The 21,090-nt window shown below is 40.2% G+C and overlaps 1 protein-coding gene and 1 pseudogene across 1 annotated transcript in view; both read left to right on the top strand.

Annotated features, from left to right (window-relative positions):
- Nucleotides 1-20,328, top strand: part of LOC108957405 (putative disease resistance protein At3g14460) — an 86,426-nt gene extending 66,098 nt beyond the window's left edge. The window contains exon 2 of the mRNA XM_039306200.1: nucleotides 20,143-20,328. The gene's annotated coding sequence lies outside the window, so the exon portion shown is untranslated. The remainder of the gene's footprint in view (nucleotides 1-20,142) is intronic.
- LOC104434509 lies at nucleotides 3,641-16,175 on the top strand (annotated as a pseudogene).
- Nucleotides 20,329-21,090: the final 762 nt, after the last annotated feature.

Genomic DNA, 21,090 nt, shown 5'->3' with positions numbered 1-21,090 from the left:
ATGAAGCATACCAGGATAAAAATGTGCAGCAAGAAGCTGACACTGAGGTGATTGAGCTCTTTTGTGTTCATAAAGTGTTTGTATACATGAGGTTGCTTTGTCCTTCAAGTGCATTCATTTTGATGATCATGTACATCTGACATTTTTCATGTAGGATGCTAATTCTACAAAGTGGCGAGAGGATGAATTTCGGGTTTCCAAGTATCGAGATGGCATTGGTCGCTTGCAAGTGAGAGATTTGCTTCACTATGATACATGTTTGGTTTTCCTGGGACTCGGCTCTTAATTTGCTTGGATTTCCATTCTGCAGATAATTAAGAATGGTGATCTTGAAGAGTTGCGAGAATTAGGTTCTGGCACTTATGGGACTGTTTATCATGGAAAATGGAGGGGTACTGATGTAGCCATCAAAAGAATCAATGATATTGATAGGTGCTTTTCTCGGAAGCCCTCAGAGCAAGAGCGAATGATATGGATCTTCTTGCTTTTTGTTGTTTTTAATATTTAATAGTATTCTTTCTGAATCCTTGGCATTGTTGCTATGCTGAGACAAAGATATGATTTCTGGAATGAGGCAATCAACCTTGCTGACTTGCATCATCCAAATGCGGTGGCCTTTTACGGTGTTGTGCTTGATGGTCCTGGAGGTTTTGTGGTAACAGTAACAGAGTACATGGTTAATGGTTCTTTGCGAAACGCTTTGCAGAAAAGCAAAAGGTACGACTCTTCTCCAAGTAGATGCTAATTTGTCATATGCCAATTTCGATCATGAAATCACGAATGCTATAGAAGATGAACCAACTTATCCTTTGGAGGATAAAGAATGCCGAACCAGAAGAAATACAAGCGAGGATGATGAACTAGTTAAGTACATGTCGAAGTTGCCAGCTTTTCTTGAGAGGGGGAAAAATGTTCCGGAGAAAGCTTTTAGTGTTGGAGTTCTTGACTGGCGACGTCTTGAAAAATGGAAGCATAGCCATTAGCCACAAACAGACTACGCCCAGAAATGACAGGTATTCCACCTCTAGTAGCAGCACCTCCTCTTCATTCTCAGTGGAGGGATCATCTAGCCATTCTAGCAGAGGAGTGCTGACTTTGGCGAAAATCTTTGGGAACTTGAAGACACTTTATCAGAAGCTGCATCAAAGCATGACCTATGAGTCTTTTGCTAATTTAAACAAGTTTTCCTAGGTATGCCACCTGCATAAAGTTAGTAGGATAGCAGGGAATGCACAATTTTTCCCACGACATCATTTGATAGAAACGTGCGGGTGAACTTACCTTTATGATTTTATTAACTCTGTGTTCATTATAAGTAGATGAAGCTAAGTCTGGCTCTTATGCCTGCAGTGCAATTATGGTCACTGTCAGAGCACGTTTCATCAATCATGTGCTCGAACTACTGGATTGTTCATGAGTGTAAAAACAGTTTGTTTATTGCTTCTAAAATGTTGTTTGCTATTTGTGTTATATTATCTTTGATGAATGACAAGTTTGTTTATTATTGCTGCATTCATTTTCATTTTTTTTTAACTAAAAATGAAAAAAAAAAAAAAAAAAAAAAACCTGTTGGAACCTGTTGGAACCTGGAACCGACCCCGGAACTTGTGACAGGGTAGATTCCAGGTTCTCGGTTCTGACGGCTAGGTTCCAGGTTCCAAAAAATGAGGAACCTATACCTGAGGGTAGGTTCTAGGTTCCAAGCGGAACCTGTAAGGAACCGAGAACCGCTCACCCCTACCCATAACCACTTCGGTTCTTGTCTCGCCTGCTTCGACAAGTTCTACTATCGCACTATTCAAGATCCTCATTGTCGACTGTTGGCACTCTACCCCACTTCCATGAATTCTCACGTGTTGGGCCTACTTTACCCTCTTCTACTTCCGAAGCCAAACAAGCTAATCTTGGGCGCCAACACCACGTCAAATTTTTTGTGATAATCTGACCTATCGATTATTAAAGTGAGTTGGTTGAAATTAAAACCAAAAGTGAAATCATTAATAAGTTTAGTCGCCGATTTAGTGACTGATCAACGCAAGTTAAAACTGGGAGTGACCTCCCTTGTAGTTTCTGGACATGGTGATCTGTGTTTCCCAATTACCAACATCTAGAGATCAATAAAAAATATCCTTTTTGAAGATGGTCCCGAATTTTCTCTTTTTTGGCGTAGGGTTTGAGCATATGATTCCAATCACAGCCTTTGTTTTTTAGTCGTGACCAACTTTATAACACACATGGCTCTTGTTGCTGTCCGAAAATAACTCAAGCCTTGATGGGAGGTCCATGTTGAGTCGTCAACAGGACAAATAGGAAGTATCATCACAAATTGGCGACTTACACGGTCTCCGTTATCGATGAAAGATGAATGGTGAAGACCAATAATCGACTTAAGGTAACTGATATGGCCGATTACTAATCGGCGAAAGGTGATCGGTTAGAGCAGCTATGGATATGCGGTGGTCGATCGCAGCAGAATAACTAAAGATATAGAAGCGAGGACTGAATGGGAAGATATCCCATGGATTGCAATTGTTTATGGAAAAGAACTTACGGTTAGAGGCTGTTCATGGGGAACGGATTCCCTGACAAATATTTTTCACTTAAGGGGTAAATCTTCAGTTTTTTTTTTTAATGTAAATCGGACTCCGTCTCCTTTTAGAAAGGAAGCAACTGATTCGACTGTACAAGTGATAAAGTAAAGAATAAATAAGAGATAAAAATGTGCAATAAAATGTAAACGTGCTATATGAAGAAAAAAGATAGCCAAAAGACAAGTGTCCTTCTGATTGTTGATTGTCAAACAATCCTTTATAATTATGTCACTTTGTCAATTTACAGCTAGTTTTACAAGTAACCGCTTTCCAACAATTATTATCTTCCATCTCAAATTGCTTCCGGAGACTTCGGTACCGTGCCAATAAATGTATTGCCTTATCCACAACATTGTCGGCACCAAACCCTTGAAGCCGTCTCCTTTCTTATCGCTTTGCTCTCGAGCAATTACTAATTCTGAACCCTTGATATCTCTGATAACTGGTTGCTTTCTTGCAAATTAGGTTTAATGGGCTTTCCTTTTATTCTAGGCCCGATAAGCCAATTTTGGTGCGAAAGAGGCAATCAAGTCGAGATATAGAATCTGGTGAGTAATCCAGTATGTGATTTAAAAGATAACCTCACATCTACTATTACACTTAGTATGGTGCTATATAAGCCTCAATAGAATTAATTGTAAAGGATCTGCATACAATGACACAATATAAATTTTTATTATTCAATTTACGATTTATCATTCTTATTTATAATTCTTTTATTTCAGTTCAATTAGCGTTAGTAACTCATTCCATATGCATTGTTTCTTATCCAAGTCAACACGGAATCCAATTAACTCAAAAAGCCAAGATGAAATCTTTGGTGAAAAGTATTTGTCGATTATCATTTTCGGCGAAACATGTGTCATTCACTATTCACCGTGGGGACGATATCTCACCGACCGTTGACGCGTGTGACTGTATAGTGCATGCATGGACGTCGGACGCCATGGTCAATGTTGACCACAGGGCGACAAACCTTTCTAGACGCAGAGCCGTCAACATTTTCCTTGCCGACATTCTCTGCACCCGCCTTTCGCCGCCGAGTCCTAATGGCTCCGCCATCCTCGCTCCTCCTCCCTCTCTTCCTCTCCCTCTTCCTCCAATTTTGTCGGCTCTCCACCTCAGCGCTGCCGAGCCTCGCCAAACACGCGTCACTCTCTGTCGAGAACCCCGGCGACGTCCTCGTCTCTCCCTCTGGCGCCTTCTCCGCCGGCTTCTTACCCGTCGGCTACAACGCCTACGGCTTCGCCGTCTGGTTCAGCGACCCCCCCTGCTCCGTCGCCGCCTGCACCCCCGTCTGGATGGCCAACCGCGAGGCTCCCGTCAACGGCCGAGAATCCACCTTATCCCTCCTCCACTCGGGCAACCTGATAATGCTAGTACGAGTACCTAGAGGGGGGTGAATAGGTTTATGAAAATTTTCTTGCAGTTTGCGCAATACTTAGACAAATGAAGAATTAAAAAATCAATCGTAAGACAGAGTAAAGGAAAGAGAGAATTAAACACGAGGTTTATAGTGGTTCGGCTTGATTCAAGCCTACGTCCACTCTTCTGCACTGACAGCCGATTGGCTGGATTCCACTATGAACAAAGAGATGTTACAGTGTTGATCTTCCTTGATTTCTCGATGTAGATGATCTACTACACTCGCTCAAGGTATCACCAAGTACAAACACTCTCTGTGTATACAATTTCGCTCGAACTGTATCGACTAACAATCAAGGTTCTTCGACTCGGAATTTATCTATCGATCACACACTTAAAACAACTAGAACGTCTTCCTTTTATACTCCTTTATGCCATCATAGCCGTTGGCACTTACCAAAGGAATTCCTCCAATCTACCCGTTGGACGGAATCAATTAAGAAGATCATCCGAGCTATTTAAGGAATCGATGATAGCCCATCAATCCTGTTCGCCCATACAATCGGGATTTTGGTTTCCAAGAATAGAACATTCCAAGAATGTTTCGTCGACCATCAGATCTTCAATTGATCTTAGATAAGAATCAAAGAATCCGAAATGATTATCCAACCAAGGGATCTATTCCAGAGGATTGGATCAAATCCCCAACCATATACTTCGGCTTCGGATATCCTACGCCACTGGATTAGAAAGACGTCGGTGAGAATAATAATCTTGAGTCTTGAGTCTTGAGTCTTGAGTCTTGAGATTACAAAGTCTTGAGACTTTAAACCAATGATATCCAGACTAGACTGATAGAAATGTTTTGTCAGCTTCAAAATATTCTGGAAAGATTTCTCCAACAATCTCCCCCTTTTTGATGGTGACAAAACTTTCTTGTAGATTTGAACAACTTTGACCTGCAAAAACATTTCTCAAGCAATATGGCTAACTCATAAAGATTAATAAACAACCAGACTCTGCATCCACAGCAAATTGGTTAGTCTTTCATGAGTAATACCATATAACAATACTTAATATAAATGCAACCAGTCAAGCATCAAAATCCACAGCCATTCAGTCTCACACCCAAGTTCAAGTTCTCAAGTCATACTCAAAAACATAACCACAAAAGTCAAAGTAGTCAAAGTTTTAAAATAATGTTTGTTCAAATTGGTTCTCCCCCTTTTTGTCATCATTTAAAAAGAGGGTGAGAAAGGAGTCATGTCTGCTTGGGAATGCGCACGATCGGAATTCTCCCATTGACCGCACTACACCTTCTAGCCTCTTGAAATCCTCTCTTAGATGAGCTACCTCCTCTCCTTTGGCATTGGCTTGAATTTGCAGAGCAAGGTCTTTCATCTTGTCCTCTAGGCTGACTGAAGAAGCTTGTCCAGCATTCTTCATGGCTTGAATTTCACATTCCAGTGCATATATTTGGCCACGCATTTCCAAAAGAATATCCATGATGCGATGAAAATCTGCAGAATTGTCTGTGTCGTGTTGGCTTGAGCTTTTTCAGATGGAGTAAGAGTATATGAAGGCGCTTCGTATAGTCTTGCAGATTTGGTGTCGACGTATCACCTTCTTCGGTGCAATTGAGAAGCCTGAAATTCTTCCGGGTCTGCTGGAGATTGTCTTGGACCTTCACTATTTGCAGCATGAGGTGCAGACTTTTTGCTTGCTCGCGCCTCCCCTGTCTCTAGGACATCCGAAGGGGAAGAGTGATGATCATGCTCTAGATTTCCCTTCTCTCCCATTCAGCAGCAGATTTTTCTTTCTCTTCTTCAGCTTCTTTCTCCTTCTCTCTCTCGCTCTTCTTCTTCTCTCTCGGTTCTTCTGAAATTCTCTCGGCGGTGAGACACGTAACGTCCGGTTCTTGTCGTGCTTGGATAGTAGGATCTTCATCCTCTTCATCTTCATCCTCTAGGATGAGAGATCTTTTCTTCCTTTTTGATGAGGCTCCAATGGCCTCCTTTCCTTTTCTCTTTGAAGCGGCATCGAATAGGAGATTTCACTCTGAATTTCTCCATTACCTTGGAAAGTTCTTGCAGACGCATCTTCGTTAACATCTTCAAACCTACCACCATCTTATCACACGGTTGAACACAAAGTGATTGAGGCGGTTCAATATTCATGTGTCCGAAGATCTTTGTCACTGCACTGGATAAGGCAATTGTCCTTTGTCTTTTGACATTGATCTCGTACATATGGAAGAGAATAGTGTGCGGGAGAGAGAACTTCCGTCCTGAGTTGATCGCGTACATCAACTTTGCTTCAGAAAGAGACACAGAAGTCTTTGACGTAGACTTTGGTCTAAGACAGTTGATCACAATCTTATGAAGCACAATGTTGATGGCGTCCAGGAAGTCAAAATCGACACTTCTAGGGTTTATCACCCCTCTTTTCAACAGCCTGGAATACATTTTTTCTTGATCCTTGGATTTGAACAAATCCATCCGATTTCCTTTCACCTTTGCTGCCACGCCCATTTTCGGTTGAAATTCAAGGAACATTCTGTCATCATCGTTCCCTTCAATTAAATTTTGTCCGGCATACGAGGATCACTTGGAATGTTCGCAAGTGCTTCCTCTCGCTTTTCCTTTCGGGGCAATTCCCCATTCCTCCATTTTCTTCAGAAAAAGATACTCATTCCCATAATTTTTGTCCTTAAGGAAGTCATCTATATAATTCGGTGGAGTACTGTGCTTTTCAACGCACGATAAAGTTTATACAAAAAGGAGGGCTTTTGAACTCTTACTGGGTCGGCATCCTCGATTATCTCTTCTTCCAGATCATGACTTGCACCTTGTGGGGCAGGAGGCGATGAATGACGTGGATGAGAACGAATCGGACTTTGTCGCCGACTTGTTAAGTCTTCTTCCTCGGTGAGATCGAAGTGAGTCGGTCCCTTCTCCATTCTTTGTGGTCCCCTGCTTGCGATTCTTGATGATTTCCTCGAAGAAGACATCTTTCTTTGTCGCTGGAAGATTCCTTCACTTGCTTTCCCAAGAAAAATGACCACTTTCTCGAAGACGAACAAGCGTAGAAACAAAAGATCGGGAGGAGAGTGCCTTTTAGGGTTTTGAAGATTGGAGAAAAGAAAAACTGTATATATATATATATATATATATATATATATATATATAACTCAGTTTTGAAAAGGGAAGTTCAATCGGTGCAAGGAAAGTGAACTATCACTTCTATTCAAAATCAACAACTGCCAAAATTATTCTTTTTAAAAAAAAATCTCCAAATTTCATTCGGATTATAGAATAACTGAATAAAAGATCGTACCTTTTCGAGTTAAAATAACTAAATAAAAATTCGTACCTCTTAGATGAAATACAACTTACGTCTATAGCCACGAATGTCCGAGTCTCGAGAATTTAAAGTCGAAAGATTAGAGTCTCGAGTTGGTGAGTCTCTAGACTTTTAACTTCTTCAGGCTTCAAAATGTTGAGTCTTGAACGGATAAGGTCGAATTGATTTTTCTCCAAAGGCTTTGTGAATATATCCGCTAGTTGACTCTTTGAATCAACAAATTGAATCGAGATTTCTCCATTTTGAATATGATCTCTAATAAAGTGATGTCGAATCTCAATATGCTTTGCTCTTGAATGAAGGATTGGATTTTTGGTGAGATTGATCGCACCGGGTGTTGTCACATCTCGATTTTCGTGCATGAGTCTTCAATCCCAAAGTCTTGTAGCTGTTGTTTTATCCAGAGAATTTGCGAACAGCAGCTTCCAAGAGCTACATACTCGCTTCGTCGTTGAGAGAGATACAAGAAAGCTTTACTTCCTTGAAAACCAAGACACCGTCCCTGTTTCCAAGTATTTGACAAGTTCTAGAGGTGCTTTTTCTATCGACTCTGCAACCGGCCAGATCTGCATCTGAGTATCCTAGAAGATTAAAGTCTCCCTTCTTGGGATACCAGAGACCGATGCTTGAAGATGAGGCAACGTATTTGATAACACGTTTTACAGACCGAGATGGGACTCTCGGGATCCGATTGAAACCTAGCACAAATGCAAACACTCAACAAAATATCAGGTCTAGAAGCGGTAAGATAAAGAAGTGAGCCGATCATGCCCTGTACAGCTTTTGATCTACTTTCTTCCCTTCTTCATCCTTGTCTATCTTCTGAGAACATGACATTGGTATGTCGGTCTTTTTGCACGTTTCCAATCCAAACCTTTTGACAAGGTCATTCGCATATTTTTCTTGATGAATAAAAGTTCCTTCCTTCATTTGTTTAACTTGGAGTCCAAGAAAGAATGTTAACTCTCCCATCATACTCATTTCAAACTCATCCTGCATAGACTTAGAAAATTTCTTGCATAGACTTTCATTAGATGATCCAAAAATAATATCGTCCACATATATTTGAACAAGTAAAAAGCTTTTGCTTTCTTTTTGATAAACAAAGTAGTATCTACTTTACCTTTGACAAAACCATTATGTAATAAGAACTTACTTAGTCCGTCGTACCAAGCTAGAGGTGCTTGCTTTAAACCATACAAGGCCTTTTCGCCCAAGACCGAGTCTAGCTTCTTTGGGTCTTCAAACCCAGGTGGTTGTTCCACATAGACTTCCTCATGGATGAATCCATTTAGGAATGCACTTTTGACGTCCATTTGGAATAACCTGAAATTTTTATAACAAGCAAACGCAAGTAATAGACGAATAGCTTCTAACCTTGCTACTGGAGCGTAAGTCTCATCATAGTCTATTCCTTCTTCTTGCGTATATCCTTTGGCCACGAGTCTTGCTTTGTTTCGTACGACTTTTCCTTCTTCATTCATCTTGTTCCTGAATACCCATTTGGTTCCAATAACAGTTTTACCTTTTGGTTTATATGTCAATTCCCAGACATCATTGATGTTGAATTGTCTGAGTTCTTCTTGCATAGCTTCAATCCAACTTTCATCAGATAAAGCTTCTTCTATGCTTTTTGGTTCGATTTCAGAAATGAGAGCCACAGCACTAGATTCTTCATGCCTTTTTGATCTGGTGCGGATTCCTTCATTGATTTTGCCAATAATGAGATCTTTAGGATGACTGGATTTATGCTTCCGCATTCTTGGTTGTTCTTCCTAGTTGATGATCTCTTTCTTTGTTTGAATCTTCATGTGCTTCTTGATGTTGGACTTCCGAGACCGAGATGCTTCTTGAGTTGTAAGCATTGGAAGGTCTGAGTAGGTTCGAGACTCTTCATACCGAGTCCGGGCTGGATTCATCTTGCATTGAGTCTTGGAATTTAACATTCGTTGATTCCTCCACTAACTGGCTTTTCTTGTTGTAGACTCTGTAGGCTTTGCTTGATGTAGAATATCCAAGGAAGATGCCTTCATCTGATCTTTCTTCAAACTTACCAACTCTATCATTTGCATTTTTCAAAATAAAGCATTTGCAACCAAACACATGAAAGTATGAAACAATAGGCTCTTTACCTTTGAACAATTCATAGGGGGTTTTCTCCAAAATAAGTCTTAAAAAGACTCTATTTATAATATAGCATGCTGTTGAAACAGCTTCAGCCCAAAATCGTGAAGAAATTTTGCTTTCAATTAAAAGTGTTCTAGCCATTTCTTGAAGAGATCTATTCTTTCTTTCCACAACTCCGTTTTGCTCTGGAGTATATGGAGAGGAAAACATATGATTAAAACCAGATTTATCACAAAATTTCGTAAAATCTTTATTTTCAAATTCACTTCCATGATCTGTTATTATGCTTGAGATTGCACATCCTTTTTCATTTTGAACCTTTTTGGCAAATTTTTCAAAATACGAAAAGGTTTCTGACTTACTTGAAAGAAAATATACCCAAGTAAAACGGGAGTAATCATCCACAATTACTAGGCAATATTTCTTACCTCCAATGCTCGGGTCTCGGTTGGTCCGAAGAGATCCATATGAAGCAACCGTAGTACATGATTAGTAGAAACATGGTTTATTTGCTTAAATGAATTTCTTACCGCTTTCCCGAGAATGCATGGAGTGCATGAATCAGACTTTTGGTATGGCAATTTAGGTAGACCTCGAACAAGCTTCTTTGATGAGATTTTGGCTAATTGTTTCATATTGACATGGCCAAGCTTTCTGTGCCATAAGACTGCTTCATCTTGAATTGAGATTAGGCATTGTGCTTCATTTGGTTTTACATCAAGGAGGTAGATATTTCCATGTCTTCGACCCATGAAAGACTGAGTTGAGTCTTTGCTAATTCCAGAACATATGCCTTCTTGAAAGGAGATCTTGAAACCAGTATCACATAATTGGCTAATGCTTAGAAGATTGTAGTTGAGTCCTTCCACTAGAGAGACATTGCTTATTGTGAGATTTCCAATTTTCACAGTTCCAAAACCCACAATGCTTCCTTTGCTGTTTCCTCCAAATGAAACTTTTCCACCATTCACTTGAACAATCTTTATGAAGCAATTTGAGTCTCCTGTCATGTGTCTTGAACATCCGCTGTCAAGATACCACTTAACTTTCTTTTTGACAGAGACCTGCATTCAAAGAAGAGTCTCAAGCTTTCTTTGGTACCCAAATTTTCTTGGGTCCTTTGGCGTTAGTAGAATAAGCATTACTAGGCCATACTTTCTTAACAGGCTTCCAAACCATAGGACACTCTTTTTCAAAATGATCCTGACTGTTACACTTTGAACATCTTAGAGCACTTCGACCTACAGACTTTACAAAGACTTTCTTGAAATGATTTTTGTAAGCCTCCTTTGTCGGTCTTTTCTTAATTCTTTCTTTTACTTTTGGAAAAGCAATTAAAGGAATTGTTTCGCTGTCATACCCAAACCAGACTTGTTAAAGTAAGGTCTTTGACCGAAAGAACTTTTTCAAGTTTTTCAGACCCTATTGAAAATTTCTTTGAAATATTTGATAAGTCAGTTTTTAAGAAAGCATTTTCTTTTGAAAGTTTATCTTCATTCTCCTTAAGAATAGAAAAATTCAAGTCTAAACTTTTCACTTTTTCTTCTAAAATATTTTCCTTTTGTTTTAAGACTGAGTTTTCCTTTTTAAGTTCGGAAATCCTTTTTAGAGAAGTCTTAAGACTAAAACATAGTTCATCAATGTATTTAGAGACTTTGACAGAATTTTATAATCACTTACCTCAAATTCACCGTCCGAGTCCGATCCAGTCCGAGTCCGATTGTGCCATCGACATAGGTTGGCATATTCCTCATCACTTTCTTCACACTCGTATCGCTCCAAGTTTCGGCTTTGAGAGCTTTTCGAGACTTTTCAGCTTTTCCTCTTTTCTTCTTCGGGAGAGGACAATTTGGTCCGATGTGCCCCTTTTTCTTACATTCGAAGCAAACTACATCTTTGTTTGGTTCCTCATTATCAACAAACTTGGTTTGCTGTTTCGAAGACTTTGTTTCCTTGAGTTGAACCTTCTTCCTTTTCTATTCAGCTTTCGAACCTTCTAATCATAAGAGCAAGCTCCTCATCGTCCGATCTTCTTCGAGTCCGTATCATCGAATCATCGTTAGATTTTAATGCAATGGATTTCTTACCTCTTGGATCTTCGTCTTCATTAATTCGTTCCACTTCATAAGACTGAAGAGTTCCAATCAGCTCGTCTACAGATAATGGCATAATTCTTTGTGTCTCTCTTATTGAAGTCTTTATATGATTCCAATCCTTGGAGAGTCCACGCAAGAACTTGTTCACCTTCATAGGATCAGAAATTTTCTGTCCTTGATTCTCAAGACCATTGACAATATCTGTAAAACGGCTAAACATGTCAGTTATAGATTCTCCTTGTTTCATTTTGAAGGCTTCATATTGACCAAGGAGAATGTTAATTCGGGTCTCCTTCACTCGGTCTGTCCCTTCATTAGTGATATGTAATCTGTCCAGACTTCTTTTGCTGTATCACAAGAAGATATTCTGTTATATTCAGTTGGTGATAAAGCACAATATAAAGAGTAAATTGCTTTTGCATCGAGTGCTTGTCTCTTGTTTATCTCTTCTTGAGACATTCCGCTGGTTTCAACAGTTTCTTTCCCTCTTTCGGACGCTGATGCAGCAATAGGAGTAATTCCTCTTTCCACCACATCCCATTCCAGAGGATCCTTTGATCGTAGAAAAGCTTTCATCTTGTTTTTCCAGATGTTGTAATCCTTTCCATCAAAGTAGGGTGGTCTGGTATTGCTTTGCCCTTCCACCAGCCCTGGTGCTAGCATACTAGCCATGGATCTTTTACTCTTAAGTAAAACACTTCAAATAAAGTAAGAACACAGGCTCTGATACCAATTGATAATGCTAGTACGAGTACCTAGAGGGGGTGAATAGGTTTATGAAAATTTTCTTGCAGTTTGCGCAATACTTAGACAGATGAAGAATTAAAAATCAATCGTAAGACGAGTAAAGGAAAGAGAGAATTAAACACGAGGTTTATAGTGGTTCGGCTTGATTCAAGCCTACGTCCCACTTCGCACCGACAGCCGATTGGCTGGATTCCACTATGAACAAAGAGATGTTACAGTGTTGATCTTCCTTGATTTTTCGATGTAGATGATCTACTATACTCGCTCAAGGTATCACCAAGTACAAACACTCTGTGTATACAATTTCGCTCGAACCGTATCGACTAACAATCAAGGTTCTTCGACTGGAATTTATCTATCGATCACACACTTAAAACAACTAGAACGTCTTCCTTTTATACTCCTTTATGCCATCATAGCCATTGGCACTTACCAAAGGAATTCCTCCAATCTACCCGTTGGATGGAATCAATTAAGAAGATCATCCGAGCTATTTAAGGAATCTGATGATAGCCCATCAATCCTGTTCGCCCATACAATCAGGATTTTGGTTTCCAAGAATAGAACATTCCAAGAATGTTTCGTCGACCATCAGATCTTCAATTGATCTTAGATAAGAATCAAAGAATCCGAAATGATTATCCAACCAAGGGATCTATTCCAGAGGATTGGATCAAATCCCCAACCATATACTTCGGCTTCGGATATCCTACGCCACTGGATTAGAAAGACGTCGGTGAGAATAATCTTGAGTCTTGAGTCTTGAGTCTTGAGTCTTGAGATAACAAAGTCTTGAGACTTTAAACCAATGATATCCAGACTAGACTGATAGAAATGTTTTGTCAGCTTCAAAATATTCTGGAAAGATTTCTCCAACACAACCTCGTCCTCACCGACGCCGGCACCGAAGTCTGGTTTTCCGGCACCAGCTCCCCCTCCGCCACTGAGCTCCGCCTCAATGACACCGGGAACCTCTTCCTCACCGACGGTGAGGGTGGCGTCCTGTGGCAGAGCTTTGACTTACCGACCGACACCCTCCTCCCTCAGCAGCCACTCACCAGAAACAAGGTCCTGATCTCCGCTCGGAGCCGGAACAACTACTCGACCGGGTTCTACAAGCTTTACTTCGGCAACGACAATGTCCTCCGCCTCCTTTTCGACGGCACGTCGATCTCGGGCGTGTACTGGCCGTACCCGTGGATCTCGAGCAATGAGCTTGACCGATTCCTCTACAACAGCAGCCGCATCGCTGTGCTCGACCCGCTCGGCCACTTCCAGTCCTCCGACAACTACTCGTTCTCTACCTCTGACTACGGCGCGGCTAGGCAGAGAAGGATGACCCTCGACTTTGACGGCAACTTGCGGGTCTACAGCCGCGAGCGGGGCTCGGCTGTCCGGGGCCGTGACGTGGGAAGCGCTCGGCAAAGGCATCCCCGCTTCATCCACGGCGTGTGCGGCAACAAACGGCCTCTGCGGCTACGACCCGGCCAAGGGTCGGAGCTGCTCTTGCGTGCCTGGGTATGTCCCCAAGGTCCTGGGCGATTGGTCGGCCGGTTGCGTGCCCAATTTCACCTTCTTTGATGGGTGTGTCGCCAACGAGGTCGGGTTCGTGAAGCTCCTGTACGTCGATTTCTGGGGCTACGACTACAACACCATCCTTAACACCACTCTCAAGAAGTCTTTGGGAGACTTGCCTCGAACCCGTGCGACCGCCGAGGATTCCAAGTACAAGGTGTCGGACAACATGGCCACGTTCAATTGCTACCCCAAGATCGAGCTCCTGAATGGCCACAACCTGCCCAGCTTCAACGGTGAGTTCTTCATGAAGATCCCTAAGAATAACACCTTCACCGTGGACCAGCTGGTGAAGAGGAGTCAGTACACTTGCCCTCCCACCCCGGAGGTGAAGGTCTTGGACAAGACTTATTCCAAGAAACGCAAAAACGGGCCGTTGAACTTCATGCTCTGGTTTGCCTGCGTGGTGGGAGGGATCGAGATGGTTGGTGTGGTTCTTCCTGATCAAGAACCAGCAGGACGTCACTTCCGCGCACCAGAGCCACCTCAATACCGCAACCGGGTTCAAGCGGTTCACCTACGACGAGCTCAAGAAGGCAACGAGGAATTTCAGCAAGGAGATCGGGAGAGGCGTAGGCGGGATCGTGTACAAGGCTGTATTGCCAGATGATCGGGTCGTCGCAGTGAAGGTGCTCAGCAATGCCGCAACTGGAGAGGCCGATTTTCTGGCCGAGGCTAGCACGATCGGGAGGGTGAACCACATAAATTTGATCGGGATGTGGGGTTACTGTGCCGAGGGAAATCACAGGCTATTGGTGTACGAGTTCATGGAACGCGGATCACCGGCACGTAACTTGTCGTCACCGAGCTTCATTGGAAGAGGCGGTTCGACATCGCGGTGGGCACCGCAAAGGGTTTAGCTTATCTCCACGAGGAGTGCTTGGAGTGGGTTCTGCATTGCAACGTGAAGCCTCAGAACATACTGTCGGAGAAATCTCAGTGAAAGTGTTTTGAAGTTGACAAAACGTTTCCATCAGTCTAGTCTGAAGGTCTGCAGACTCTGTTAGTTAAAGTCTCGAAGACTTCCGGACAGCCGAGACTCAAGACTCAAAGTCTATCCTCATTGACAGTCTCTAATCCGTTGAAGAAAGGTTATCCGAACTAGATGTTTTGTTCAGATTTAACCTTATCATCCTGGAGAAGATCTCGTGGTTGGAGAAGATGTATAAGAATCCTTTGATTGATCAAGATTGATTCAATGACTGAAGATTCGATGATTGTCTAAATATTATTAGAAGGTTCTACTTATGGAAACCGAGATCCTGATTGTATGGGCGAACAGGATTGATGGGCTATCAATACATTCCTTTAATAGCTCGAACAATCTTCCTAATTGATTCCGTCCAACGAGTAGATTGGAGGAATTCCTTTGGTAAGTGCCAACGGGTATGATGGCATAAAGGAGTATATAAGGAAGACGTTCTTAGTTGTTCGAGGTGTGCGCGATAGAAGAATTCCAAAGTCCGAAGCTCCTATTTGTTTAGATAAATCCTTTGAGGGAATACTTGTATACAAAAGAGAGTCTATATTTGTGAGAGACCTTGAGGAGGTGTGGTAGAACATCTGCTTTGTGGAATCAAGGCAAAGCTGTCTGTAACTTCTCTTTTGATCATAGTGAAATCCAGCCGGTGGGCTGTCAGTGCGGAAGAGTGGACGTAGGCTTGGAATAAGCCGAACCACTATAAATCCTGTGTTCAAATTTCTCTCTCTCTATCTCGATCGTATTTCAATTTGTTAAGAATTGCTTCCGTATTTGGGACAAATTGTTTGTGCGCCTATTCACCCCCCCTCTAGGTGTTTATACTAGAAATATCACATACTCTTAGACTCCGACTACCAACCCAAAGTTGCGGATTTTGGGCTTTCCAAGCTAATGGACCGAGGGAAGGTGAGGAATTCCACCTTCTCGAGAATTGGAGGAACTCGAGGATACATGGCTCCCGATTGGGTCTCAAATCTGCCCATCACGTCCAAGGTGGACGTCTATAGCTACGGGATCGTCATGTTAGAGATGGTGACCGGAATTAGCCCGACGACAAGTGTTGATTCATTGGAGAGTGGAGGGGATGCCAAGAAAATCCAGCTCGTCCCGTGGGCGAGGAATAAGAAGACGGGGTTCCATCTGGAAGAGATGATGCATCCTGCGCTCAGGGGCGATTACAACTTGAAGCAAATGGAGGTCTTGATCGAGGTCGCGCTCAAGTGCGTGGAGGAAGATAAAAACGCTAGACCCAACATGAGCCAAGTGGTGGAAATGCTTCTTAGGCATGAGAATGATAGTTAGATTAGGGTACAAGTGAAGTGAGATTGATTCGGGTGCTATTTCTCTGGTCACTGGTGATGGGCTTCTTAAAATTTTTAAATTTGCAATGGCTTGGCATTATCTCACTCTTTGAAGTTATGAAATTTGTTGACACCTGATTTTAGTTAGTAGGTCACATAATAAAAATTTGAGATTATGGATTTATGATTGCAACATGACCCATTTCCTAAGGTAAAAAGAATGATTTAAGTGTTTTTTCAACATTTTTCAAGTTTCATCACATTTTATTTAAACTTAGACGTTAATTCCTTGGTTTTCCTTTGAATTGATTTTGGTCAACCCCTAATATCAACCTGTCAACATTTTTTTCAAAAATCTGAAAACTTCGAAAAATCATCAATTCCATTATTTTCAAGCTTAGAGTGGGTTCATTTTGTGGAAAACCTTTTTTTTTTTCTTGCATTTAGTTTGTTTAAAAAAATGAGTCAACAAAGAATGTTTTCCTAGTTAACAAAAAAATATTTTCCTATCAAAACTTGTGCTCTCAGTCTAAGGGTCATTGATCATCGAAAAGTTTATTCTTATAAATTAATTTTTCTAAAAAATCGAATATTTACTTATTTATGTTTGATTTTTTTCTTTCCTTTTCTTTTTCTTTTCTTTTTCCTTTTTTTTCTCTTTTCTTTCATTTCCTTTCTCCTTATTCCCCCTTCTTCCTCCATCGGCCGTGTGCCTCCACATCTACCAACAGCCCCACAAGTGGCCAAGACACGGGCTAGCAAGCTCAAGCCTTGGCCGATCTAGGCAAGCCCAAGTTCGCCAGTTCGAGCTCCGTCGAGATCGACAAGCTCACGGCTCGCCCTATCTCGGCAAGGCAAAGCTTGCTTGTAGTTGTCGCTACTCGGTAGCGATAGAGGATGAGAGAAATTGAAAATGGAAAGAAAAGAAAAGGATATTTAAAAATAATTTTAAAAATCAATTTTTGAAAAAATTAAATAAAAATAAAAAGAGAAAAATAAAATAGTTAAAAATTTGATTTTTTTTTTTTTTAGAAATTTAAAATTTAAAAATTCAAACTTGTTTTTGCCTAAAATAAGGTAATGAGATTGAGATCATCATCCAATAATATTTAAACATCATAAAATATTTTTAATTATATATTACTAAACAAAGGAAAATTAATCATATTCCTAGAAAATGTTTTACCAAAAGTTATTTTCATATATCATTGAGTTTTTCACGATAAAAGTGCACCCTTAATTAGACTTGTAATCAATAGTTTTCACAAAAATTGACTAGGAACTGACTTTTCAATCAAATCAAGAATTTTGACCATCAATCAGCAAATTTTAAATCATTTTTTAGAATAATTTCCTTGATGACATTTGATCTAAAGTCGTAACACATTGAAATTCAAGCCAATTTTAAGAAATCCGGCTTGAGAAAAGTGGACCAATTCTCAAGGAGCCCTATTGGTCCTTCATAAATAATGCTAATTAGACATATTGAAATTCGATTAAACCAAATCAACTCAATTCCAAAGTCAATTTTGGCAAAATCATGGAAATTTGGCATAATTTGACTAAAACCACAAACTAGCACCAATAGGGTCAAGCCAATAAAGAAACTAGGCCTTGATCCAACTGGACTTGATTTAGGAGCCCAGTCATGATCACGGCCTAGGATAGGACTCGGTCTCTATTCTCGGGTTGGGTTCAAGAACTCGGCCCGACCTAGGTCTAGTTTTTAATATTTAAAAAATAATAAATATTAAAAATAATAATAATAATGTCTTTTAATAAATCCAAAGGTAGAAATTTTAGGAATTTGGTTAGGAAAATGCTACTTCTTCTCTTCTTAGTGGATTCATGCCATTGCTTGGTTGATCGCTAGTTGACTTGTGTGCTAAAATTGAAATGTTCAATTACCCTTGTTCATGGATGCTTTGATTGCCTTTCAATTACATATATGCATGTTCTTCGGCAGTTAGCTTAGGCGGGAAATTATAATTTAAAATTAGGGATAATGATATTAGTCTACTGCTTTACGAACACAAATGGAGGTTAATGATAATTATTATGTTTCCCCAGTTTGATTAGGAGGTGATCGAATTGATGATGAAATGCTTTTTTTTTTTTTCAATCTTGACTAGGAAGGCGTGATCTTTTAGCAAGTAGATTAGAAGGATAATTATAGTATAATTAGGAATCAATGATGTTATCTCACTGCTTTGCAAACACAAAATATTCAATCCCTTCAATTAATAAATCCCTAGTTTGATTAGGAAGTGGCTGGAGTTAATCAATTGCTTGTTGGTTTGTTGAATAGTGAGTGAACTAGGCTTACCTTAAATAGAATCTAGTCCCTAATTTCAGACTTATGATGGTTCATGTCTTGAGGCTTAAAAACGTGGCCACGTATTTTATTTGCCTAATGAGTATCGAGTTTTCTTGCTCATGCCTTACCACAAGTCCTCATGATATTTGTGTGCCTAATGCTTGCACTTTCAATACTTAGTTGTTTTATTACCACATTGCACTTCGATAACTTGTTTGTTAATTTTCTTTCTAGAATGGTTATGATTAGTTCAGGATTATAATAAACCCCTCACAAAAATATGCATGATCACTTGGCGACTTTGATATCCTAAGGTCATAATTGGTAAAAACGTGCTTGACTACTTAGACAATAACCTTTCAAGTTAGTGGTACCACAAGGGTTTTAATAGTAACATTAGCATAATTAAGTCCCCTAACTTAAAAATTTTGGTTGTGGAGGAATCGATATGACCCTTCCATGTCTTGATTGGTTTCTAATAGACCCCAAATAAGTTAGTGGCAACTCCAAGATTTACTTAGGCCATTAAAGAATTAAAAAATGAAAAAAATCTAAAGCCTACACTTTTAATTGATGGTCTAGTTGGGTTTGACATTTGATGGACTATTTGGACCATCATTTTGATGAATCGTTTGGACCGTATTTCAAGCAATACTTCTAGACTCTTTCCAATAAACTGAATTTTTGGGAGGGTCACGTAAACAATGCCTTGTTATTAAGTCTTCGGTCATGCACCCCTAGAAACTAGAGATTATAAACTAATCCTATCTAGGGTGCATCTAAATCTATGCATATTATGATGATGAAACTAATCAAAGATATTCTAACCATTTATTAAAAGGTGATGTTAAGTCTAATTTGATTTTATTAATTAGAATTTAAGCTAGATTATTCATTAAAGTCTAAACTGGATAAGTAAAGTAGGAGTGCCATAGTTTTCATACAACGTTCGCTTGAGTGCCATAATTTTTTTCGCTTATTTAAATGTCACAGATTTGAAAAATCGATAATTTGAGTGCCATTGGCGATTTATTTTATTTGACATGGACGCCGGTCATCCTATATAGCATCATCACCGCCAACATGGACAATTTTTATAATTTTTTTGCTCACTTATATATCATAAATTTTAAAAATCGATTACTTAAGTATTATCTACAATTTGCTTACCCCGTAAATCTACTATCGGCCTATCCTAGATCTGGTGAGAGCCTTCATGCCCTCGCCTATGGTTAGCTAGGCCATCGTAGCCTTACCTCGAAGGCCCTCACCCACAGTCAATGATGGCATTTCCTAGGGCCTTCGCAACACAACAGATGTAGGCATTCATTCTTAAGAGTTATCAGCCCGTACCAATCATTTGATCTCATGACCTCACATTTGTAGAATATCAAGCCCGAACCAATAAGCCACCATCGCCAGTGATTAGTGGTCTCCCATACGTGTGGGCTAACATAATCATAAGAATTATTTGGCTAAAACAAATTCATCCAGAGGGTCACTTATTTTTTAGAGTAGGAAAGTGAAGGGTCCAATTTCTTGTCTTGTTTATTCATTTTTTTTTCTGTAGCTGTCGGGTGGGTATGCAAATAATTCTTTTTGTCTAATCACTCTCATTGTTTGTTCCTTATGCAAGAAAGTAATTTTTGTTCAGGACTAATTAATCGTCCTGTTCCAGGATTTTGGATAAGACATATGAAACATGTGGAAGGACCATCAACGGTGGAGGACATAAGATGCATGGAGTCTCCTGTTTTCTTCCTCTCTAATCTTTCTTTAGATGAGAAATATAAAGAAGGTGGAAAGACAATCAAGTAATCTTCGTAGGCATCTCTCCTCATTTAAACTGTTAAATTCTATACGTTGCCAGAAGTTGAGGGACTTGACAGAGGATGGCTTCCCTCCCTCCCTCCATGTATTAAGCATAACTCGATGTGAGACTCTGATAAGATCGGTGCTCAAAACTCTGTGGTGACCATTGCTCAAAACTCCGTGGTGACCATTGGCACCTCATCCAAGCAATCCCACTCCTAGTAATTGATTGAGTTCGGATTCAATAAGAAAATTTCTCTCCAATGTCTAATTTTTGTTCTTCAGGTAACGATTCAGATTTCTTTCAGACCTCTTTCTTTCTTGCACACTTGTTGTTTAGCTATTGCTACCGCTCCAGGATCCATTTCTATTCCGAATCCTCAATCCGATGGTAAAAAGTTCATGTTTTTCCATGGACAAGCTTCACCAAAACTTCCACAGACCAACTCCCGAATGTCCAACGTTGACAATTGTGTTGCTATGTTTTGTTTGACAAGGAAGTACGCAATAAAATGGTTAAAATGCTAAAGTGGTACAGCAAGTAAACCATTGTTTCATACGAGAGACTATTCCTCAAAACAAATAATGCTTACATGGACTTACTCATAGTGCTGGAATTATGATGCATGGATGTGCCTGTCTTTACTGATGATATATCTCGAACTTTGTTTGATGCCCAAAAGTTGCTCATCTTTCCACTTATGGAAATGCACTATGCTTTGTGAGGATCGCGAAGAGCAGTTGCTCTTATATTGATTTTTTTCTGCAATTTCAGTGCTTCTTGTACGTTCTCTTCCTAACATCTTTTTCTTAT

This window comes from Eucalyptus grandis, chromosome 2 (assembly GCF_016545825.1).
Source record: "Eucalyptus grandis isolate ANBG69807.140 chromosome 2, ASM1654582v1, whole genome shotgun sequence".
NCBI lineage: Eukaryota > Viridiplantae > Streptophyta > Magnoliopsida > Myrtales > Myrtaceae > Eucalyptus > Eucalyptus grandis.
Note: the sequence above shows the minus strand (reverse complement) of the source record. Positions and strands in the feature narration are given on the sequence as shown.